The sequence below is a fragment of the Phalangium opilio genome, unplaced genomic scaffold (genome assembly GCF_054372755.1).
Source record: "Phalangium opilio isolate 3A_F unplaced genomic scaffold, DU_Popi_V2 ptg000056l_1, whole genome shotgun sequence".
Classification (NCBI taxonomy): Eukaryota; Metazoa; Arthropoda; class Arachnida; order Opiliones; family Phalangiidae; genus Phalangium; species Phalangium opilio.
In genome coordinates this window covers 2,762,292-2,787,005 of record NW_028324175.1, presented here as the reverse complement: position 1 = coordinate 2,787,005, position 24,714 = coordinate 2,762,292, and the positions used below count along the sequence as shown (strand labels likewise).

General features: G+C 46.9%; 7 non-coding genes across 7 annotated transcripts; all 7 read left to right on the top strand.

The window, feature by feature from the left end:
• Positions 1–4,615: 4,615 nt before the first annotated feature.
• On the top strand, positions 4,616–4,688 carry TRNAS-GCU (transfer RNA serine (anticodon GCU)). The gene has a single exon. It is a non-coding gene; the product is annotated as a tRNA-Ser (tRNA).
• A 3,448-nt stretch (positions 4,689–8,136) lies between these two features.
• Positions 8,137–8,209, top strand: TRNAD-GUC (transfer RNA aspartic acid (anticodon GUC)). Its single transcript has one exon. It is a non-coding gene; the product is annotated as a tRNA-Asp (tRNA).
• A 2,569-nt stretch (positions 8,210–10,778) lies between these two features.
• On the top strand, positions 10,779–10,851 carry TRNAD-GUC (transfer RNA aspartic acid (anticodon GUC)). Its single transcript has one exon. It is a non-coding gene; the product is annotated as a tRNA-Asp (tRNA).
• Positions 10,852–12,097: 1,246 nt separating this feature from the next.
• TRNAD-GUC (transfer RNA aspartic acid (anticodon GUC)) lies at positions 12,098–12,170 on the top strand. The gene has a single exon. It is a non-coding gene; the product is annotated as a tRNA-Asp (tRNA).
• A 1,246-nt stretch (positions 12,171–13,416) lies between these two features.
• On the top strand, positions 13,417–13,489 carry TRNAD-GUC (transfer RNA aspartic acid (anticodon GUC)). Its single transcript has one exon. It is a non-coding gene; the product is annotated as a tRNA-Asp (tRNA).
• Positions 13,490–21,597: 8,108 nt separating this feature from the next.
• Positions 21,598–21,670, top strand: TRNAN-AUU (transfer RNA asparagine (anticodon AUU)). The gene has a single exon. It is a non-coding gene; the product is annotated as a tRNA-Asn (tRNA).
• A 951-nt stretch (positions 21,671–22,621) lies between these two features.
• Positions 22,622–22,694, top strand: TRNAD-GUC (transfer RNA aspartic acid (anticodon GUC)). The gene has a single exon. It is a non-coding gene; the product is annotated as a tRNA-Asp (tRNA).
• Positions 22,695–24,714: the final 2,020 nt, after the last annotated feature.

Sequence of the window (24,714 nt, the reverse complement as noted above, 5' to 3'; positions counted from 1 at the left end):
TGACGTCTCAGATGTAACGTAAAATGTCGGAGTTTTTCCACAATACCTGACGAACATTTAATTTTTGGGCTTCAGTGGCACAATGGTCAGCGCGTTCAGCTGTTAACCGAAAGGTTGGTGGTTCGAGCCCAAACGAGAGAGGTTTTGTGGGGTCTCAGATGTAGCTTGAAAAGTCGTAACTTTTCATCAATACCTGACAACCATTTAATTTCTGAGCTTCCGTGGCTCAATGGTTAGCGCGTTCGGCTATTAACCAATAGGTTGGTGGTTCGAGCCCATCCGGGAGAAGTGTTGTGACGTCTCAGATGTAACGTAAAATGTCAGAGTTTTTCCACAATACCTGACGAACATTTAATTTTTGGGCTTCAGTGGCGCAATGGTCAGCGCGTTCAGCTGTTAACCGAAAGGTTGGTGGTTCGAGCCCAAACGAGAGAGGTTTTGTGGGGTCTCAGATGTAGTGTGAAAAGTCGTAACTTTTCAACAATACCTGACAACCATTTAATTTCTGAGCTTCCGCGGCTCAATGGTTAGCGCGTTCGGCTGTTAACCAATAGGTTGGTGGTTCTAGCCCATCCGGGAGCGGTGTTGTGATGTCTCAGATGTAACGTAAAATGTCAGAGTTTTTCCACAATACCTGACGAACATTTATTTTTTGGGCTTCCGTGGCGCAATGGTTAGCGCGTTCAGCTGTTAATCGAAAGGGTGGTGGTTCGAGCCCACCCGGAAGAGGTGATGTGGGGTCTCAGATGTAGCGTAAAAAGCCAAAACTTTTCCACAATACGTGACAACCATTTAATTTGTGAGCTTCCGTGGCTCAATGGTTAGCGCGTTCGGCTGTTAATCGAAAGGTTGGTGGTTCGAGCCCATCCGGGAGCGGTGTTGTGAGGTCTCGGATGTGAAGTAAAAAGTCAAAGTTTTACCTCAATACCTGACGAGCATTTATTTTTTGGGCTTCCGTGGCGCAATGGTTAGCGCGTTCAGCTGTTAATCGAAAGGTTGGTGGTTCGAGCCCACCCGGGAGAGGTGTTGTGAGGTCTCAGATGTAGCGTGAAAAGTCAAACTTTTTCCATAATACGTGATAACCATTTATTTTCTGATCTTTCGTGGCTCAATGGTTAGCGCGTTCGGCTGTTAACCAATAGCTTGGTGGTTCGAGCCCACCCGGGAGCGGTGTTTTTGGATCTCAAATGTAACGTAAATGGCCAAAGTTTTTCCACAATACCTGTCGACCATTTAATTTTTGGGCTTCCGTGGCGCAATGGTTAGCGCGTTCAGCTGTTAACCGAAAGGTTGGTGGTTCGAGCCCAAAAGAGAGGTTTTGTGGGGTCTCAGATGTAGCGTAAAAAGTCAAAACTTTTCCACAATACGTGACAACCATTTAATTTCTGAGCTTCCGTGGCTCAATGGTTAGCGCGTTCGGCTGTTAATCGAAAGGTTGGTGGTTCGAGCCCATCCGGGAGCGGTGTTGTGAGGTCTCGGATATGAAGTAAAAAGTCAAAGTTTTACCTCAATACCTGACGAGCATTTATTTTTTGGGCTTCCGTGGCGCAATGGTTAGCGCGTTCAGCTGTTAATCGAAAGGTTGGTGGTTCGAGCCCACCCGGAAGAGGTGTTGTGGGGTCTCAGATGTAGCGTTAAAAGTCAAAACTTTTCCACAATACGTGACAACCATTTAATTTCTGATCTTCCGTGGCTCAATGGTTAGCGCGTTCGGCTGTTAACCAATAGGTTGGTGGTTCGAGCCCACCCGTGAGCGGTGTTTTTGGATCTCAAATGTAACGTAAATAGCCAAAGTTTTTCCACAATACCTGACGACCATTTAATTTTTGGGCGTCCGTGGCGAATGGTTAGCGCGTTCGGCTGTTAACCGAAAGGTTGGTGGTTCGAGCCCATCCGGGAGCGGTGTTGTGAGGTCTCAGATGTGAAGTAAAAAGACAAGGTTTTACCTCAATACCTGACGAAAATTTAATTTTTGGGCTTCAGTGGCGCAATGGTCAGCGCGTTCAGCTGTTAACCGAAAGGTTGGTGGTTCGAGCCCTCCCGGGAGCGGTGTTGTGACGTCTCAGATGTAACGTAAAATGTCAGAGTTTTTCCACAATACCTGACAAGCATTTAATTTTTGGGCTTCCGTGGCGCAATGGTTAGCGCGTTCAGCTGTTAATCGAAAGGTTGGTATTCGAGCCCACCCGGGAGAGGTGTTGTGAGGTCTCAGATGAAGCGTGAAAAGTCAAACTTTTTCCATAATACGTGATAACCATTTATTTTCTGATCTTTCGTGGCTCAATGGTTAGCGCGTTCGGCTGTTAACCAATAGCTTGGTGGTTCGAGCCCACCCGGGAGCGGTGTTTTTGGATCTCAAATGTAACGTAAATAGCCAAAGTTTTTCCGCAATACCTGACGACCATTTTTTTTGGGCGTCCGTGGCGCAATGGTTAGCGCGTTCGGCTGTTAACCGAAAGGTTGGTGGTTCGAGCCCATCCGGGAGCGGTGTTGTGAGGCCTCAGATGTGAAGTAAAAAGTCAAAGTTCTACCTCAATACCTGACGAAAATTTAATTTTTGGGCTTCAGTGGCGCAATGGTTAGCGCGTTCGGCTATTAACCAATAGGTTGGTGGTTCGAGCCCATCCGGGAGAAGTGTTGTGACGTCTCAGATGTAACGTAAAATGTCGGAGTTTTTCCACAATACCTGACGAACATTTAATTTTTGGGCTTCAGTGGCGCAATGGTCAGCGCGTTCAGCTGTTAACCGAAAGGTTGGTGGTTCGAGCCCAAACGAGAGAGGTTTTGTGGGGTCTCAGATGTAGCGTGAAAAGTCGTAACTTTTCATCAATACCTGACAACCATTTAATTTCTGAGCTTCCGTGGCTCAATGGTTAGCGCGTTCGGCCATTAACCAATAGGTTGGTGGTTCGAGCCCATCCGGGAGAAGTGTTGTGACGTCTCAGATGTAACGTAAAATGTCAGAGTTTTTCCACAATACCTGACGAACATTTAATTTTTGGGCTTCAGTGGCGCAATGGTCAGCGCGTTCAGCTGTTAACCGAAAGGTTGTGGTTCGAGCCCAAACGAGAGAGGTTTTGTGGGGTCTCTGATGTAGCGTGAAAAGTCGTAACTTTTCAACAATACCTGACAACCATTTAATTTCTGAGCTTCCGCGGCTCAATGGTTAGCGCGTTCGGCTGTTAACCAATAGGTTGGTGGTTCTAGCCCATCCGGGAGCGGTGTTGTGATGTCTCAGATGTAACGTAAAATGTCAGAGTTTTTCCACAATACCTGACGAACATTTATTTTTTGGGCTTCCGTGGCGCAATGGTTAGCGCGTTCAGCTGTTAATCGAAAGGGTGGTGGTTCGAGCCCACCCGGAAGAGGTGATGTGGGGTCTCAGATGTAGCGTAAAAAGCCAAAACTTTTCCACAATACGTGACAACCATTTAATTTGTGAGCTTCCGTGGCTCAATGGTTAGCGCGTTCGGCTGTTAATCGAAAGGTTGGTGGTTCGAGCCCATCCGGGAGCGGTGTTGTGAGGTCTCGGATGTGAAGTAAAAAGTCAAAGTTTTACCTCAATACCTGACGAGCATTTATTTTTTGGGCTTCCGTGGCGCAATGGTTAGCGCGTTCAGCTGTTAATCGAAAGGTTGGTGGTTCGAGCCCACCCGGGAGAGGTGTTGTGAGGTCTCAGATGTAGCGTGAAAAGTCAAACTTTTTCCATAATACGTGATAACCATTTATTTTCTGATCTTTCGTGGCTCAATGGTTAGCGCGTTCGGCTGTTAACCAATAGCTTGGTGGTTCGAGCCCACCCGGGAGCGGTGTTTTTGGATCTCAAATGTAACGTAAATGGCCAAAGTTTTTCCACAATACCTGTCGACCATTTAATTTTTGGGCTTCCGTGGCGCAATGGTTAGCGCGTTCAGCTGTTAACCGAAAGGTTGGTGGTTCGAGCCCAAAAGAGAGGTTTTGTGGGGTCTCAGATGTAGCGTGAAAAGTCGTAACTTTTCAACAAAACCTGACAACCATTTAACTTTTGGGCGTCCGTGGCGCAATGGCTAGCGCGTTCGGCTGTTAACCGAAAGGTTGGTGGTTCGAGCCCATCCGGGAGCGGTGTTTTGACGTCTCAGATGTTACGTAAAATGTCAGAGATTTTCCACAATACCTGACGAACATTTAATTTTTGGCCTTCCGTGGCGCAATAATTAGCGCGTCGAGCACTTAATCGAAAGGTTGGTGGTTCGAGCCCACCCGGAAGAGGTGTTGTGGGGTCTCAGATGTAGCGTTAAAAGTCAAAACTTTTCCACAATACGTGACAACCATTTAATTTCTGATCTTCCGTGGCTCAATGGTTAGCGCGTTCGGCTGTTAACCAATAGGTTGGTGGTTCGAGCCCACCCGGGAGCGGTGTTTTTGGATCTCAAATGTAACGTAAATAGCCAAAGTTTTTCCACAATACCTGACGACCATTTAATTTTTGGGCGTCCGTGGCGAATGGTTAGCGCGTTCGGCTGTTAACCGAAAGGCTGGTGGTTCGAGCCCATCCGGGAGCGGTGTTGTGAGGTCTCAGATGTGAAGTAAAAAGACAAGGTTTTACCTCAATTCCTGACGAAAATTTAATCTTTGGGCTTCAGTGGCGCAATGGTCAGCGCGTTCAGCTGCTAACCGAAAGGTTGGTGGTTCGAGCCCTCCCGGGAGCGGTGTTGTGACGTCTCAGATGTAACGTAAAATGTCAGAGTTTTTCCACAATACCTGACAAGCATTTAATTTTTGGGCTTCCGTGGCGCAATGGTTAGCGCGTTCAGCTGTTAATCGAAAGGTTGGTATTCGAGCCCACCCGGGAGAGGTGTTGTGAGGTCTCAGATGAAGCGTGAAAAGTCAAACTTTTTCCATAATACGTGATAACCATTTATTTTCTGATCTTTCGTGGCTCAATGGTTAGCGCGTTCGGCTGTTAACCAATAGCTTGGTGGTTCGAGCCCACCCGGGAGCGGTGTTTTTGGATCTCAAATGTAACGTAAATAGCCAAAGTTTTTCCGCAATACCTGACGGTCATTTTTTTTGGGCGTCCGTGGCGCAATGGTTAGCGCGTTCGGCTGTTAACCGAAAGGTTGGTGGTTCGAGCCCATCCGGGAGCGGTGTTGTGAGGCCTCAGATGTGAAGTAAAAAGTCAAAGTTCTACCTCAATACCTGACGAAAATTTAATTTTTGGGCTTCAGTGGCGCAATGGTTAGCGCGTTCGGCTATTAACCAATAGGTTGGTGGTTCGAGCCCATCCGGGAGAAGTGTTGTGACGTCTCAGATGTAACGTAAAATGTCGGAGTTTTTCCACAATACCTGACGAACATTTAATTTTTGGGCTTCAGTGGCGCAATGGTCAGCGCGTTCAGCTGTTAACCGAAAGGTTGGTGGTTCGAGCCCAAACGAGAGAGGTTTTGTGGGGTCTCAGATGTAGCTTGAAAAGTCGTAACTTTTCATCAATACCTGACAACCATTTAATTTCTGAGCTTCCGTGGCTCAATGGTTAGCGCGTTCGGCTATTAACCAATAGGTTGGTGGTTCGAGCCCATCCGGGAGAAGTGTTGTGACGTCTCAGATGTAACGTAAAATGTCAGAGTTTTTCCACAATACCTGACGAACATTTAATTTTTGGGCTTCAGTGGCGCAATGGTCAGCGCGTTCAGCTGTTAACCGAAAGGTTGGTGGTTCGAGCCCAAACGAGAGAGGTTTTGTGGGGTCTCAGATGTAGCGTGAAAAGTCGTAACTTTTCAACAATACCTGACAACCATTTAATTTCTGAGCTTCCGCGGCTCAATGGTTAGCGCGTTCGGCTGTTAACCAATAGGTTGGTGGTTCTAGCCCATCCGGGAGCGGTGTTGTGATGTCTCAGATGTAACGTAAAATGTCAGAGTTTTTCCACAATACCTGACGAACATTTATTTTTTGGGCTTCCGTGGCGCAATGGTTAGCGCGTTCAGCTGTTAATCGAAAGGGTGGTGGTTCGAGCCCACCCGGAAGAGGTGATGTGGGGTCTCAGATGTAGCGTAAAAAGCCAAAACTTTTCCACAATACGTGACAACCATTTAATTTGTGAGCTTCCGTGGCTCAATGGTTAGCGCGTTCGGCTGTTAATCGAAAGGTTGGTGGTTCGAGCCCATCCGGGAGCGGTGTTGTGAGGTCTCGGATGTGAAGTAAAAAGTCAAAGTTTTACCTCAATACCTGACGAGCATTTATTTTTTGGGCTTCCGTGGCGCAATGGTTAGCGCGTTCAGCTGTTAATCGAAAGGTTGGTGGTTCGAGCCCACCCGGGAGAGGTGTTGTGAGGTCTCAGATGTAGCGTGAAAAGTCGTAACTTTTCAACAATACCTGACAACCATTTAAATTCTGAGCTTCCGCGGCTCAATGGTTAGCGCGTTCGGCTGTTAACCAATAGGTTGGTGGTTCTAGCCCATCCGGGAGCGGTGTTGTGATGTCTCAGATGTAACGTAAAATGTCAGAGTTTTTCCACAATACCTGACGAACATTTATTTTTTGGGCTTCCGTGGCGCAATGGTTAGCGCGTTCAGCTGTTAATCGAAAGGGTGGTGGTTCGAGCCCACCCGGAAGAGGTGATGTGGGGTCTCAGATGTAGCGTAAAAAGCCAAAACTTTTCCACAATACGTGACAACCATTTAATTTGTGAGCTTCCGTGGCTCAATGGTTAGCGCGTTCGGCTGTTAATCGAAAGGTTGGTGGTTCAAGCCCATCCGGGAGCGGTGTTATGAGGTCTCGGATGTGAAGTAAAAAGTCAAAGTTTTACCTCAATACCTGACGAGCATTTATTTTTTGGGCTTCCGTGGCGCAATGGTTAGCGCGTTCAGCTGTTAATCGAAAGGTTGGTGGTTCGAGCCCACCCGGGAGAGGTGTTGTGAGGTCTCAGATGTAGCGTGAAAAGTCAAACTTTTTCCATAATACGTGATAACCATTTATTTTCTGATCTTTCGTGGCTCAATGGTTAGCGCGTTCGGCTGTTAACCAATAGCTTGGTGGTTCGAGCCCACCCGGGAGCGGTGTTTTTGGATCTCAAATGTAACGTAAATTGCCAAAGTTTTTCCACAATACCTGTCGACCATTTAATTTTTGGGCTTCCGTGGCGCAATGGTTAGCGCGTTCAGCTGTTAACCAAAAGGTTGGTGGTTCGAGCCCAAAAGAGAGGTTTTGTGGGGTCTCAGATGTAGCGTGAAAAGTCGTAACTTTTCAACAAAACCTGACAACCATTTAATTTTTGGGCGTCCGTGGCGCAATGGCTAGCGCGTTCGGCTGTTAACTGAAAGGTTGGTGGTTCGAGCCCATCCGGGAGCGGTGTTGTGACGTCTCAGATGTTACGTAAAATGTCAGAGATTTTCCACAATACCTGACGAACATTTAATTTTTGGCCTTCCGTGGCGCAATAATTAGCGCGTCGAGCACTTAATCGAAAGGTTGGTGGTTCGAGCCCACCCGGAAGAGGTGTTGTGGGGTCTCAGATGTAGCGTTAAAAGTCAAAACTTTTCCACAATACGTGACAACCATTTAATATCTGATCTTCCGTGGCTCAATGGTTAGCGCGTTCGGCTGTTAACCAATAGGTTGGTGGTTCGAGCCCACCCGGGAGCGGTGTTTTTGGATCTCAAATGTAACGTAAATAGCCAAAGTTTTTCCACAATACCTGACGACCATTTAATTTTTGGGCGTCCGTGGCGAATGGTTAGCGCGTTCGGCTGTTAACCGAAAGGTTGGTGGTTCGAGCCCATCCGGGAGCGGTGTTGTGAGGTCTCAGATGTGAAGTAAAAAGACAAGGTTTTACCTCAATACCTGACGAAAATTTAATTTTTGGGCTTCAGTTGCGCAATGGTTAGCGCGTTCGGCTATTAACCAATAGGTTGGTGGTTCGAGCCCATCCGGGAGAAGTGTTGTGACGTCTCAGATGTAACGTAAAATGTCAGAGTTTTTCCACAATACCTGACGAACATTTAATTTTTGGGCTTCCGTGGCGCAATGGTTAGCGCGTTCAGCTGTTAATCGAAAGGTTGGTGGTTCGAGCCCACCCGGAAGAGGTGTTGTGGGGTCTCAGATGTAGCGTAAAAAGTCAAAACTTTCCACAATACGTGACAACCATTTAATTTCTGAGCTTCCGTGGCTCAATGGTTAGCGCGTTCGGCTGTCAATCGAAAGGTTGGTGGTTCGATCCCATCCGGGAGCGGTGTTGTGAGGTCTCGGATGTGAAGTAAAAAGTCATAGTTTTACCTCAATACCTGACGAAAATTTAATTTTTGGGCTTCAGTGGCGCAATGGTCAGCGCGTTCAGCTGTTAACCGAAAGGTTGGTGGTTCGAGCCCTCCCGGGAGCGGTGTTGTGACGTCTCAGATGTAACGTAAAATGTGAGAGTTTTTCCACAATACCTGACGAGCATTTAATTTTTGGGCTTCCGTGGCGCAATGGTTAGCGCGTTCAGCTGTTAATCGAAGGTTGGTGGTTCGAGCCCACCCGGCAGAGGTGTTGTGAGGTCTCAGATGTAGCGTGAAAAGTCAAACTTTTTCCATAATACGTGATAACCATTTATTTTCTGATCTTTCGTGGCTCAATGGTTAGCGCGTTCGGCTGTTAACCAATAGCTTGGTGGTTCGAGCCCACCCGGGAGCGGTGTTTTTGGATCTCAAATGTAACGTAAATAGCCAAAGTTTTTCTACAATACCTGACGACCATTTAATTTTTGGGCTTCCGTGGCGCAATGGTTAGTGCGTTCAGCTGTTAACCGAAAGGTTGGTGGTTCGAGCCCAAACGAGAGAGGATTTGTGGGGTCTCAGATGTAGCGTGAAAAGTCGTAACTTTTCAACAATACCTGACAACCATTTAATTTTTGGGCGTCCGTGGCGCAATGGCTAGCGCGTTCGGCTGTTAACCGAAAGGTTGGTGGTTCGAGCCCATCCGGGAGCGGTGTTGTGACGTCTCAGATGTTACGTAAAATGTCAGAGTTTTTCCACAATACCTGACGAACATTTAATTTTTGGGCTTCCGTGGCGCAGTAATTAGCGCGTCCAGCTCTTAATCGAAAGGTTGGTGGTTTGAGCCCACCCGGAAGAGGTGTTGTGGGGTCTCAGATGTAGCGTTAAAAGTCAAAACTTTTCCACAATACGTGACAACCATTTAATTTCTGATCTTCCGTGGCTCAATGGTTAGCGCGTTCGGCTGTTAACCAATAGGTTGGTGGTTCAAGCCCACCCGGGAGCGGTGTTTTTGGATCTCAAATGTAACGTAAATAGCCAAAGTTTTTCCACAATACCTGACGACCATTTAATTTTTGGGCGTCCGTGGCGAATGGTTAGCGCGTTCGGCTGTTAACCGAAAGGTTGGTGGTTCGAGCCCATCCGGGAGCGGTGTTGTGAGGTCTCAGATGAGAAGTAAAAAGTCAAGGTTTTACCTCAATACCTGACGAAAATTTAATTTTTGGGCTTCAGTGGCGCAATGGTCAGCGCGTTCAGCTGTTAACCGAAAGGTTGGTGGTTCGAGCCCTCCCGGGAGCGGTGTTGTGACGTCTCAGATGTAACGTAAAATGTCAGAGTTTTTCCACAATACCTGACGAGCATTTAATTTTTGGGCTTCCGTGGCGCAATGGCTAGCGCGTTCGGCTGTTAACCGAAAGGTTGGTGGTTCGAGCCCATCCGGGAGCGGTGTTGTGACGTCTCAGATGTTACGTAAAATGTCAGAGTTTTTCCACAATACCTGACGAACATTTAATTTTTGGCCTTCCGTGGCGCAATAATTAGCGCGTCGAGCACTTAATCGAAAGGTTGGTGGTTCGAGCCCACCGGAAGAGGTGTTGTGGGGTCTCAGATGTAACGTAAAATGTCAGAGTTTTTCCACAATACGTGACAACCATTTAATTTCTGAGCTTCCGTGGCTCAATGGTTAGCGCGTTCGGCTGTTAATCGAAAGGTTGGTGGTTCGAGCCCATCCGGGAGCGGTGTTGTGAGGTCTCGGATGTGAAGTAAAAAGTCAAAGTTTTACCTCAATACCTGACGAGCATTTATTTTTTGGGCTTCCGTGGCGCAATGGTTAGCGCGTTCAGCTGTTAATCGAAAGGTTGGTGGTTCGAGCCCACCCGGGAGAGGTGTTGTGGGGTCTCAGATGTAGCGTTAAAAGTCAAAACTTTTCCACAATACGTGACAACCATTTAACTTCTGATCTTCCGTGGCTCAATGGTTAGCGCGTTCGGCTGTTAACCAATAGGTTGGTGGTTCGCGCCCACCCGGGAGCGGTGTTTTTGGATCTCAAATGTAACGTAAATAGCCAAAGTTTTTCCACAATACCTGACGACCATTTAATTTTTGGGCGTCCGTGGCGAATGGTTAGCGCGTTCGGCTGTTAACCGAAAGGTTGGTGGTTCGAGCCCATCCGGGAGCGGTGTTGTGAGGTCTGAGATGAGAAGTAAAAAGTCAAGGTTTTACCTCAATACCTGACGAAAATTTAATTTTTGGGCTTCAGTGGCGCAATGGTCAGCGCGTTCAGCTGTTAACCGAAAGGTTGGTGGTTCGAGCCCTCCCGGGAGCGGTGTTGTGACGTCTCAGATGTAACGTAAAATGTCAGAGTTTTTCCACAACACCTGACGAACATTTAACTCTTGGGCTTCCGTGGCGCAATGGTTAGCGCGTTCAGCTGTTAATCGAAGGGTTGGTGGTTCGAGCCCGCCCGGAAGAGGTGTTGTGGGGTCTCAGATGTAACGTAAAAAGTCAAAACTTTTCCACAATACGTGACAACCATTTAATTTCTGAGCTTCCGTGGCTCAATGGTTAGCGCGTTCGGCTGTCAATCGAAAGGTTGGTGGTTCGAGCCCATCCGGGAGCGGTGTTGTGAGGTCTCGGATGTGAAGTAAAAAGTCAAAGTTTTACCTCAATACCTGACGAAAATTTAGTTTTTGGGCTTCAGTGGCGCAATGGTCAGCGCGTTCAGCTGTTAACCGAAAGGTTGGTGGTTCGAGCCCTCCCGGGAGCGGTGTTGTGACGTCTCAGATGTAACGTAAAATGTCAGAGTTTTTCCACAATACCTGACGAGCATTTAATTTTCGGGCTTCCGTGGCGCAATGGCTAGCGCGTTCGGCTGTTAACCGAAAGGTTGGTGGTTCGAGCCCAAAAGAGAGGTTTTGTGGGGTCTCAGATGTAGCGTGAAAAGTCGTAACTTTTCCACAATACGTGACAGCCATTTAATTTCTGAGCTTCCGTGGCGCAATAATTAGCGCGTCGAGCACTTAATCGAAAGGTTGGTGGTTCGAGCCCACCGGAAGAGGTGTTGTGGGGTCTCAGATGTAACGTAAAATGTCAGAGTTTTTCCACAATACCTGACGAACATTTAACTTTTGGACTTCCGTGGCGCAATGGTTAGCGCGTTCAGCTGTTAATCGAAAGGTTGGTGGTTCGAGCCCACCCGGGAGAGGTGTTGTGGGGTCTCAGATGTAGCGTTAAAAGTCAAAACTTTTCCACAATACGTGACAACCATTTAACTTCTGATCTTCCGTGGCTCAATGGTTAGCGCGTTCGGCTGTTAACCAATAGGTTGGTGGTTCGAGCCCACCCGGGAGCGGTGTTTTTGGATCTCAAATGTAACGTAAATAGCCAAAGTTTTTCCACAATACCTGACGACCATTTAATTTTTGGGCGTCCGTGGCGAATGGTTAGCGCGTTCGGCTGTTAACCGAAAGGTTGGTGGTTCGAGCCCATCCGGGAGCGGTGTTGTGAGGTCTGAGATGAGAAGTAAAAAGTCAAGGTTTTACCTCAATACCTGACGAAAATTTAATTTTTGGGCTTCAGTGGCGCAATGGTCAGCGCGTTCAGCTGTTAACCGAAAGGTTGGTGGTTCGAGCCCTCCCGGGAGCGGTGTTGTGACGTCTCAGATGTAACGTAAAATGTCAGAGTTTTTCCACAACACCTGACGAACATTTAACTTTTGGGCTTCCGTGGCGCAATGGTTAGCGCGTTCAGCTGTTAATCGAAGGGTTGGTGGTTCGAGCCCGCCCGGAAGAGGTGTTGTGGGGTCTCAGATGTAACGTAAAAAGTCAAAACTTTTCCACAATACGTGACAACCATTTAATTTCTGAGCTTCCGTGGCTCAATGGTTAGCGCGTTCGGCTGTCAATCGAAAGGTTGGTGGTTCGAGCCCATCCGGGAGCGGTGTTGTGAGGTCTCGGATGTGAAGTAAAAAGTCAAAGTTTTACCTCAATACCTGACGAAAATTTAATTTTTGGGCTTCAGTGGCGCAATGGTCAGCGCGTTCAGCTGTTAACCGAAAGGTTGGTGGTTCGAGCCCTCCCGGGAGCGGTGTTGTGACGTCTCAGATGTAACGTAAAATGTCAGAGTTTTTCCACAATACCTGACGAGCATTTAATTTTTGGGCTTCCGTGGCGCAATGGCTAGCGCGTTCGGCTGTTAACCGAAAGGTTGGTGGTTCGAGCCCAAAAGAGAGGTTTTGTGGGGTCTCAGATGTAGCGTGAAAAGTCGTAACTTTTCCACAATACGTGACAACCATTTAATTTCTGAGCTTCCGTGGCGCAATAATTAGCGCGTCGAGCACTTAATCGAAAGGTTGGTGGTTCGAGCCCACCGGAAGAGGTGTTGTGGGGTCTCAGATGTAACGTAAAATGTCAGAGTTTTTCCACAATACCTGACGAACATTTAACTTTTGGACTTCCGTGGCGCAATGGTTAGCGCGTTCAGCTGTTAATCGAAAGGTTGGTGGTTCGAGCCCACCCGGGAGAGGTGTTGTGGGGTCTCAGATGTAGCGTTAAAAGTCAAAACTTTTCCACAATACGTGACAACCATTTAACTTCTGATCTTCCGTGGCTCAATGGTTAGCGCGTTCGGCTGTTAACCAATAGGTTGGTGGTTCGAGCCCACCCGGGAGCGGTGTTTTTGGATCTCAAATGTAACGTAAATAGCCAAAGTTTTTCCACAATACCTGACGACCATTTAATTTTTGGGCGTCCGTGGCGAATGGTTAGCGCGTTCGGCTGTTAACCGAAAGGTTGGTGGTTCGAGCCCATCCGGGAGCGGTGTTGTGAGGTCTGAGATGAGAAGTAAAAAGTCAAGGTTTTACCTCAATACCTGACGAAAATTTAATTTTTGGGCTTCAGTGGCGCAATGGTCAGCGCGTTCAGCTGTTAACCGAAAGGTTGGTGGTTCGAGCCCTCCCGGGAGCGGTGTTGTGACGTCTCAGATGTAACGTAAAATGTCAGAGTTTTTCCACAACACCTGACGAACATTTAACTTTTGGGCTTCCGTGGCGCAATGGTTAGCGCGTTCAGCTGTTAATCGAAGGGTTGGTGGTTCGAGCCCGCCCGGAAGAGGTGTTGTGGGGTCTCAGATGTAACGTAAAAAGTCAAAACTTTTCCACAATACGTGACAACCATTTAATTTCTGAGCTTCCGTGGCTCAATGGTTAGCGCGTTCGGCTGTCAATCGAAAGGTTGGTGGTTCGAGCCCATCCGGGAGCGGTGTTGTGAGGTCTCGGATGTGAAGTAAAAAGTCAAAGTTTTACCTCAATACCTGACGAAAATTTAATTTTTGGGCTTCAGTGGCGCAATGGTCAGCGCGTTCAGCTGTTAACCGAAAGGTTGGTGGTTCGAGCCCTCCCGGGAGCGGTGTTGTGACGTCTCAGATGTAACGTAAAATGTCAGAGTTTTTCCACAATACCTGACGAGCATTTAATTTTTGGGCTTCCGTGGCGCAATGGCTAGCGCGTTCGGCTGTTAACCGAAAGGTTGGTGGTTCGAGCCCAAAAGAGAGGTTTTGTGGGGTCTCAGATGTAGCGTGAAAAGTCGTAACTTTTCCACAATACGTGACAACCATTTAATTTCTGAGCTTCCGTGGCGCAATAATTAGCGCGTCGAGCACTTAATCGAAAGGTTGGTGGTTCGAGCCCACCGGAAGAGGTGTAACGTAAAATGTCAGAGTTTTTCCACAATACCTGACGAACATTTAACTTTTGGACTTCCGTGGCGCAATGGTTAGCGCGTTCAGCTGTTAATCGAAAGGTTGGTGGTTCGAGCCCACCGGAAGAGGTGTTGTGGGGTCTCAGATGTAACGTAAAATGTCAGAGTTTTTCCACAATACGTGACAACCATTTAACTTTTGGGCTTCCATGGCGCAATGGTTAGCGCGTTCGGCTGTTAACCGAAAGGATGGTGGTTCGAGCCCACCTGGGAGAGGTGTTGTAGGGTCTCAGATGTAACGTAAAAAGTCATAACTTATTGTTGTGTGTTTGTACGACTACACAGGAGTTGATACTTTAAAACTATGGTTTTATTTACAATGATTTATACATGATCGAGGTCCGAGATAGACTGAATTTTTAACACAGAGAGGGGGCCTTTTTATACACGAGAGATTAGATAAATAATAGACATTAAGCTAATATGGGGCTGTTCATAAACTGGCCTACTAATAATACAAAGCATAATGTCACATCCCCTTTTTTTATACAAATAAGAATGCGTTTTATAAATTTAACTTAGTCGATGGCTTTGAGATTCTTCCGGATCGTGTTATTGTCCCTTTGTCGTCTTTTGGCAATTTGCTTCTTGTCTTTCTCTTATTCGTACTTTCCGGTGACCTCGTGGTATTGGACTCAGATGGATCAGCTCGCAAGTTCTCTCTGTCGGTATCTTGAATGTTTTCAGCATTGCATGGATGATTGTCGTGGGCTGGCTCAGAGACAGGTTCCTCTCGATCAATGATGTTTGGTGGATCTATGACGTCCTCTGGGCCAATACTTGATTCCGGAGTGAAAGACTTGATTCCGTGATTTTGATGACTGTCCGCTAGGGGAACTAGATGGAACCGGTTTCTTCGAATCCTTCCTTTAGACGTCTCGATTATATATGATCGGGGCTCCTCTGCTTTCTCGACAACGGTTCCTTCTTTGCGTAAATCGGTTATCCATACCCTTTTCCCAAGATCTAATTTGTGTAGCTCTCTGACTCTATGGCGTTGGTCGTAATTTCGTTTGAGTTTTTTTCTGCGTTAGTGATGTTTCTTTGATACGTTCTGCTGATAAGATCGTCGGGACAAGCATGTTTGACGGTAATGGGAGCGTTGTTCGGAGATGGCGACTCATAAGCATTTGTGCTGGACTGAAACCATTGGACGTCGGTGTAGATCGGTACGCCAAGAGTGCCAAAGGGATGTTGTCAGATTTCTTTAAAATGGATTTCGCTGTCTTTACTGCTGCTTCTGCGAACCCATTACTTTGAGGATATCTTGGGCTGCTCGTGATAGATCGAAATCCATATTTCTTGGAGAATGCGATGAATTCCAAGGTTCTTGTCGCTGATAAATTAGTGCCATTATCGCTGCGGACCACCTCTGGAATTCCGTGTCGTGCAAATATATCTTCGATGATCTCGATGACAGTTTTTGTAGTTTGATCTTTCATTCGAGCCAATTCCAGATATTTTGAGTAGTAGTCCATCATGACCAGGTACCATTTTCCCCCATGATGTAGCATATCTATGGCAACTGCTTGCCATGGTCGTTCGGGTAAGCTTGTTGGCTTTAAGGGCTCATGAAAGTTGACTGATTCTTTGAGTCATCGTTCGCATCTTTTCACCTTATCTTCGATTTCCCGTGAAATTCCAGGCCACCAGACGGATTGTTTGTCTCTTTCTCGATATTTGACGATTCCCATGTGACCTTGATGAATTCGATCCATTATTTCTGGACGCATGGAACTTGGAATGAGCAGTCTGCTGCCTTTCATGATGATTCCGTCTTGGATGGTGATTTCATGCCTGTAGCTGAAGTAGTCATTACAACTACTGTGTACGCGTTTTTTCTCCGGCCATCCATGTTCGAGGTAACGTTGTAATGTTCTGCATGTAGCATCTTCCTGTTGTTTATGAAGAATTTCCGCAAGCTTTGGATCTGTAGTGGGTAGGTTCATCATTACTAACTGTACGTGAGCAGAAATTTCTTGTTGTAGCTCGTTGTCGTCAACGTCTATCAACGGAGCTCTAGACAATGTATCAGCGGCAACTAAGGATTTTCAGGCACGTAGGAGACCTTGTACGAGTATCGCATCATGCGTAGACGTAGCCTTTGCAGTCTCGGAGATAAATCGTCCAGTTGTTTCGAATGCAATATGGAAACAAGGGGCTGATGATCAGTTTCTAGCTTTATTGTTATACCCGTTATGAAATCCTCAAATCGCTGGCATGCCCACGTTAATGCATACGCCTCCTTCTCGATCTGCGCATAGCGTTGTTCTGTCGAGGATAACGTCTTCGAGGCATAGGCAATGACTTTGTAAGTTCCATTGGCTTGTTCTTGTCGAAGTATTGCTCCAATCCCATAGCTTGACGCATCGGCGGATACTACTGTTGGCTTCCTCAGATCGAAGATACCCAAAACAGGCTTGCTTGTGAGCGTCGTCTTGAGGTATTTGAAGGCCATTTCTTGACTTGGGCCCCAAATCCAGCTGTTCTTGGTGCTCAATAGACTACTTAGTGGTTTAAGCTGCTCGGCCATTCGGGGAATGAACTTTCCAAGATAATTTACCATTCCTAATAGACGACGTAGCTCTGCGACATCAGATGGTGATTTCATCTCGACTATGGCTCGAACCTTCTCCTCGTCTGGACTGATCCCGGCACTGTCTATTACGTGCCCCAAAAACTTGATCCTTTTGACTCCAAAGAGGCATTTCCTTTCATTGAGCGTGACTCCTTGGTCTTTCAATCTTTCGAGAACTTCCTTTAGGTTTTCATCATGTTCGGCCATGTCCTTGCTCCATACTAGAATGTCGTCCTGATGACAAACTCTGTTCTTGACGCCTTCAATATACGAAGACATTTGGCTTTGGTAGTGCTCGGATGCAGATGTTAAACCAAAGGGCAGGCAATTGCAGCAATATCTTCCAAATGGCGTCATGAAAGTCGTTAGTAATATGGAGTCCGGATGTAGCGGTATCTGCCAATAACCGGAATTACAATCAAGTTTTGAGAAGATCTCGGCTCCAGCCAGTCGTCCAAGCGTATGGTCTACAGCCGGTATCTGGTACCGTTCACGTTGTACGTAGTTATTCAGTTGCGTATAATCCACGCATATCCTTAATTCGCCAGAATCCTTTCTCACGACCACCATGGGAGCGCACCAGTCTGTGGGGTCCTCGACTCTCCGGATTACTCCCAAGTCCACCATTCGTTTCAATTCAGCTTCGACTTGTGACATCAAAGGAATCGCAACTCGACGTGGAGTCGTCACTGCATACGGTACTGCGTTCGGTTTAAGCTTCAGTTTGTAGCTTCGTTTGACTCGTCCTAAGCCGGTAAATAGTTGAGGATAATGGTCCTTTGGTCTTATACTCGTCTCCGTGAGTTGCAGCTCATCGATTCTTTGAAATATTTTCAGGTCTTCACTTGCTCTGAGGCTTAGAAGTGGAACTTGCAATTGGTCGATGACATAGACCTTGTCATGGATGGTGGTATCTCTACTTGACAGGTAGGCTTCAATGAAACCTTTGCAGTTAATCAAGGTCTTCCCTGGTCCAAACAGACGTCGGTCAGATTTATTCAGTGCTAAGTCTTGAAATTTCGCCTTGTATAGCTAGTCTGGTAATACGCAAACGTCCGCGCCGGTATCTATCTTGAATTGAACTTGTTTTGCATTATTCCTAATGTTTACCATCCAACGATCTTGAATCTCGTCGCTGCTGACTTTTCCCAAGAACGTATCCATTGGCGTTGAGTCATCTTCATCCACAGAGATCATTTGCGATGTGACCTCACGATTGTAGTTGATGGTTGACCTTTGACACACACACTCGTAGCGGCCAATCTTCTTACACTTCCTGCAAACTGCTCTATATGCTGGGCATCGCTCTCGATTGTGTTTCTCGAATATTCCGCATTTCTTGCAGGTATCTGAAGTAACCTTTTGATCGCGTTGAATTGGTCTTGAAGGATGAGTTGCTCTTGGTCGCCTGTTCTCCTTCGTCTGAGAGGTGTTTCGAGAGCCAAGCTTTTCGACAACAGCCGGAGTTCCGTTTTTATAACTTCCTGCGTTTAATTCTTGTTGTTGTCGGCGAACTTCTTCGGCATGGCGGGCGGTTGAGATCGCTTTCTCCAGTGTAAGGTTTCCGTCTAATTGCATTTTTTCCGACAGGGCTTTGTCTCGCACCCCGACTACTATTCGGTCTCTCAGCAATTCGTCTTGGAGAGTTCCGTAGGCACATTTCTAAATCTGGGCTCGACACGCGGTGATAAACTCTTCTACCGGTTCGCCATCTTGCTGAACTCGTGAGTTGAAGGTTGCTCGCTCGTAGATAACGTTCCTCCGGAGAATGAAATGTCCTTCGAATTTATTCATAACGACATTGAAGTCAGACTTCTCTGCATCGGTGGCAAACGTAAATGACAAGAATACGTCATCAGCTTTGTCGCCCATCATGTATATTAACGCGTTGACTTGTTACTCTCCTGTCTTGGAACTAAGACCGGACGCGGATCTGAATCTCTCGAACCTCCTCCTCCATCGGGGCCACTCATTGGAATTCGAAAAGTTGAATTGGCAAGGCGGTTGCACTTGAAAGGCTGCGGCGTTCTGCATTTTCCGTGTCGAGGTAGACCGCAAATCTAGTCGATTACTGATTAACGAATTAAAGCTAACCGTGATATCGCGCGACTAAATACCACATTAACGAACTTCTGACACCATGTTGTGTGTTTGTACGACTACACAGGAGTTGATACTTTAAAACTATGGTTTTATTTACAATGATTTATACATGATCGAGGTCCGAGATAGACTGAATTTTTAACACAGAGAGGGGGCCTTTTTATACAAGAGAGATTAGATAAATAATAGACATTAGGCTAATATGGGGCTGTTCATAAACTGGCCTACTAATAATACAAAGCATAATGTCACACTTATCCACAAAACCTAACAACCATTTAATTTCTGAGCTTCTGTGGCTCAATGGTTAGCGCGTTCGGCTGTTAACCAATTGGTTGGTGGTTCGAGCCTATCCGGGAGAAGTGTTGTGACGTCTCAGATGTAACGTAAAATGTCAGAGTTTTTCCACAATACCTGACAAACATTTAATTTTTGGGCTTGCGTGGCGCAATGGTTAGCGCGTTCAGCTGTTAATCGAAAGGTTGGTGGTTCGAGCCCACCCGGGAGAGGTGTTGTTGGGTCTCATATGTAGCGTAAAAAGTCAAAACTTTTCCACAATACGTGACAACCATTTATTTTCTGAGCTTTGGTGGCTCAATGGTTAGCGCGTTCGGCTGTTAACCAATAGGTTGGTGGTTCAAGCCCACCCGGGAGCGGTGTTTTTGGATCTCAAATGTAACGTAAATAGCCAAAGTTTTTCCACAATACCTGACGACCTTTTAATTTTTGGGCGTCCGTGGCGAATGGTTAGCGCATTCGGCTGTTAACCGAAAGGTTGGTGGTTCGAGCCCATCCGGGAGCGGTGTTGTGAGGCCTCAGATGTGAAGTAAAAAGTCAAAGTTTTACCTCAATACCTGACGAAAATTTAATTTTTGGGCTTCAGTGGCGCAATCGTTAGCGCGTTCGGCTATTAACCAATAGGTTGGTGGTACGAGCCCATCCGGGAGAAGTGTTGTGACGTCTCAGATGTAACGTAAAATGTCAGAGTTTTTCCACAATACCTGACGAACATTTAATTTTTGGGCTTCAGTGGCGCAATGGTCAGCGCGTTCAGCTGTTAACCGAAAGGTTGGTGGTTCGAGCCCAAACGAGAGAGGTTTTGTGGGGTCTCAGATGTAGCGTGAAAAGTCGTAACTTTTCAACAATACCTGACAACCATTTAATTTCTGAGCTTCCGTGGCTCAATGGTTAGCGCGTTCGGCTGTTAACCAATAGGTTGGTGGTTCTAGCCCATCCGGGAGCGGTGTTGTGATGTCTCAGATGTAACGTAAAATGTCAGAGTTTTTCCACAATACCTGACGAACATTTATTTTTTGGGCTTCCGTGGCGCAATGGTTAGCGCGTTCAGCTGTTAATCGAAAGGTTGGTGGTTCGAGCCCACCCGGGAGAGGTGTTGTGAGGTCTCAGATGTAGCGTGAAAAGTCAAACTTTTTCCATAATACGTGATAACCATTTATTTTCTGATCTTTCGTGGCTCAATGGTTAGCGCGTTCGGCTGTTAACCAATAGCTTGGTGGTTCGAGCCCACCCGGGAGCGGTGTTTTTGGATCTCAAATGTAACGTAAATGGCCAAAGTTTTTCCACAATACCTGTCGACCATTTAATTTTTGGGCTTCCGTGGCGCAATGGTTAGCGCGTTCAGCTGTTAACCGAAAGGTTGGTGGTCCGAGCCCAAAAGAGAGGTTTTGTGGGGTCTCAGATGTAGCGTGAAAAGTCGTAACTTTTCAACAAAACCTGACAACCATTTGATTTTTGGGCGTCCGTGGCGCAATGGCTAGCGCGTTCGGCTGTTAACCGAAAGGTTGGTGGTTCGAGCCCATCCGGGAGCGGTGTTGTGACGTCTCAGATGTTACGTAAAATGTCAGAGATTTTCCACAATACCTGACGAACATTTAATTTTTGGCCTTCCGTGGCGCAATAATTAGCGCGTCGAGCACTTAATCGAAAGGTTGGTGGTTCGAGCCCACCCGGAAGAGGTGTTGTGGGGTCTCAGATGTAGCGTTAAAAGTCAAAACTTTTCCACAATACGTGACAACCATTTAATTTCTGATCTTCCGTGGCTCAATGGTTAGCGCGTTCGGCTGTTAACCAATAGGTTGGTGGTTCGAGCCCACCCGGGAGCGGTGTTTTTGGATCTCAAATGTAACGTAAATAGCCAAAGTTTTTCCACAATACCTGACGACCATTTAATTTTTGGGCGTCCGTGGCGAATGGTTAGCGCGTTCGGCTGTTAACCGAAAGGTTGGTGGTTCGAGCCCATCCGGGAGCGGTGTTGTGAGGTCTCAGATGTGAAGTAAAAAGACAAGGTTTTACCTCAATACCTGACGAAAATTTAATTTTTGGGCTTCAGTGGCGCAATGGTCAGCGCGTTCAGCTGTTAACCGAAAGGTTGGTGGTTCGAGCCCTCCCGGGAGCGGTGTTGTGACGTCTCAGATGTAACGTAAAATGTCGGAGTTTTTCCACAATACCTGACGAACATTTAATTTTTGGGCTTCAGTGGCGCAATGGTCAGCGCGTTCAGCTGTTAACCGAAAGGTTGGTGGTTCGAGCTCAAACGAGAGAGGTTTTGTGGGGTCTCAGATGTAGCTTGAAAAGTCAAACTTTTTCCATAATACGTGATAACCATTTATTTTCTGATCTTTCGTGGCTCAATGGTTAGCGCGTTCGGCTGTTAACCAATAGCTTGGTGGTTCGAGCCCACCCGGGAGCGGTGTTTTTGGATCTCAAATGTAACGTTAATAGCCAAAGTTTTTCCGCAATACCTGACGACCATTTTTTTTGGGCGTCCGTGGCGCAATGGTTAGCGCGTTCGGCTGTTAACCGAAAGGTTGGTGGTTCGAGCCCATCCGGGAGCGGTGTTGTGAGGCCTCGGATGTGAAGTAAAAAGTCAAAGTTTTACCTCAATACCTGACGAAAATTTAATTTTTGGGCTTCAGTGGCGCAATGGTTAGCGCGTTCGGCTATTAACCAATAGGTTGGTGGTTCGAGCCCATCCGGGAGCGGTGTTGTGAGGTCTCGGATGTGAAGTAAAAAGTCAAAGTTTTACCTCAATACCTGACGAGCATTTATTTTTTGGGCTTCCGTGGCGCAATGGTTAGCGCGTTCAGCTGTTAATCGAAAGGTTGGTGGTTCGAGCCCACCCGGGAGAGGTGTTGTGAGGTCTCAGATGTAGCGTGAAAAGTCAAACTTTTTCCATAATACGTGATAACCATTTATTTTCTGATCTTTCGTGGCTCAATGGTTAGCGCGTTCGGCTGTTAACCATTAGCTTGGTGGTTCGAGCCCACCCGGGAGCGGTGTTTTTGGATCTCAAATGTAACGTAAATAGCCAAAGTTTTTCCACAATACCTGACGACCATTTAATTTTTGGGCTTCCGTGGCGCAATGGTTAGCGCGTTCAGCTGTTAACCGAAAGGTTGGTGGTTCGAGCCCAAAAGAGAGGTTTTGTGGGGTCTCAGATGTAGCGTGAAAAGTCGTAACTTTTCAACAAAACCTGACAACCATTTAATTTTTGGGCGTCCGTGGCGCAATGGCTAGCGCGTTCGGCTGTTAACCGAAAGGTTGGTGGTTCGAGCCCATCCGGGAGCGGTGTTGTGACGTCTCAGATGTTACGTAAAATGTCAGAGTTTTTCCACAATACCTGACGAACATTTAATTTTTGGCCTTCCGTGGCGCAATAATTAGCGCGTCGAGCACTTAATCGAAAGGTTGGTGGTTCGAGCCCACCGGAAGAGGTGTTGTGGGGTCTCAGATGTAACGTAAAATGTCAGAGTTTTTCCACAATACCTGACGACCATTTAATTTTTGGGCTTCCGTGGCGCATTGGTTAGCGCGTTCAGCTGTTAACCGAAAGGTTGGTGGTTCGAGCCCAAAAGAGAGGTTTTGTGGGGTCTCAGATGTAGCGTGAAAAGTCGTAACTTTTCCACAATACGTGACAACCATTTAATTTCTGAGCTTCCGTGGCTCAATGGTTAGCGCGTTCGGCTGTCAATCGAAAGGTTGGTGGTTCGAGCCCATCCGGGAGCGGTGTTGTGAGGTCTCGGATGTGAAGTAAAAAGTCAAAGTTTTACCTCAATACCTGACGAAAATTTAATTTTTGGGCTTCAGTGGCGCAATGGTCAGCGCGTTCAGCTGTTAACCGAAACGTTGGTGGTTCGAGCCCTCCCGGGAGCGGTGTTGTGACGTCTCAGATGTAACGTAAAATGTCAGAGTTTTTCCACAATACCTGACGAGCATTTAATTTTTGGGCTTCCGTGGCGCAATGGCTAGCGCGTTCGGCTGTTAACCGAAAGGTTGGTGGTTCGAGCCCATCCGGGAGCGGTGTTGTGACGTCTCAGATGTTACGTAAAATGTCAGAGTTTTTCCACAATACCTGACGAACATTTAATTTTTGGCCTTCCGTGGCGCAATAATTAGCGCGTCGAGCACTTAATCGAAAGGTTGGTGGTTCGAGCCCACCGGAAGAGGTGTTGTGGGGTCTCAGATGTAACGTAAAATGTCAGAGTTTTTCCACAATACCTGACGAACATTTAATTTTTGGGCTTCCGTGGCGCAATGGTTAGCGCGTTCAGCTGTTAATCGAAAGGTTGGTGGTTCGAGCCCACCCGGAAGAGGTGATGTGGGGTCTCAGATGTAGCATAAAAAGTCAAACTTTTCCACAATACGTGACAACCATTTAATTTCTGAGCTTCCGTGGCTCAATGGTTAGCGCGTTCGGCTGTTAATCGAAAGGTTGGTGGTTCGAGCCCATCCGGGAGCGGTGTTGTGAGGTCTCGGATGTGAAGTAAAAAGTCAAAGTTTTACCTCAATACCTGACGAGCATTTATTTTTTGGGCTTCCGTGGCGCAATGGTTAGCGCGTTCAGCTGTTAATCGAAAGGTTGGTGGTTCGAGCCCACCCGGGAGAGGTGTTGTGAGGTCTCAGATGTAGCGTGAAAAGTCAAACTTTTTCCATAATACGTGATAACCATTTATTTTCTGATCTTTCGTGGCTCAATGGTTAGCGCGTTCGGCTGTTAACCATTAGCTTGGTGGTTCGAGCCCACCCGGGAGCGGTGTTTTTGGATCTCAAATGTAACGTAAATAGCCAAAGTTTTTCCACAATACCTGACGACCATTTAATTTTTGGGCTTCCGTGGCGCAATGGTTAGCGCGTTCAGCTGTTAACCGAAAGGTTGGTGGTTCGAGCCCAAAAGAGAGGTTTTGTGGGGTCTCAGATGTAGCGTGAAAAGTCGTAACTTTTCAACAAAACCTGACAACCATTTAATTTTTGGGCGTCCGTGGCGCAATGGCTAGCGCGTTCGGCTGTTAACCGAAAGGTTGGTGGTTCGAGCCCATCCGGGAGCGGTGTTGTGACGTCTCAGATGTTACGTAAAATGTCAGAGTTTTTCCACAATACCTGACGAACATTTAATTTTTGGCCTTCCGTGGCGCAATAATTAGCGCGTCGAGCACTTAATCGAAAGGTTGGTGGTTCGAGCCCACCGGAAGAGGTGTTGTGGGGTCTCAGATGTAACGTAAAATGTCAGAGTTTTTCCACAATACCTGACGAACATTTAATTTTTGGGCTTCCGTGGCGCAATGGTTAGCGCGTTCAGCTGTTAATCGAAAGGTTGGTGGTTCGAGCCCACCCGGAAGAGGTGATGTGGGGTCTCAGATGTAGCATAAAAAGTCAAACTTTTCCACAATACGTGACAACCATTTAATTTCTGAGCTTCCGTGGCTCAATGGTTAGCGCGTTCGGCTGTTAATCGAAAGGTTGGTGGTTCGAGCCCATCCGGGAGCGGTGTTGTGAGGTCTCGGATGTGAAGTAAAAAGTCAAAGTTTTACCTCAATACCTGACGAGCATTTATTTTTTGGGCTTCCGTGGCGCAATGGTTAGCGCGTTCAGCTGTTAATCGAAAGGTTGGTGGTTCGAGCCCACCCGGGAGAGGTGTTGTGAGGTCTCAGATGTAGCGTGAAAAGTCAAACTTTTTCCATAATACGTGATAACCATTTATTTTCTGATCTTTCGTGGCTCAATGGTTAGCGCGTTCGGCTGTTAACCA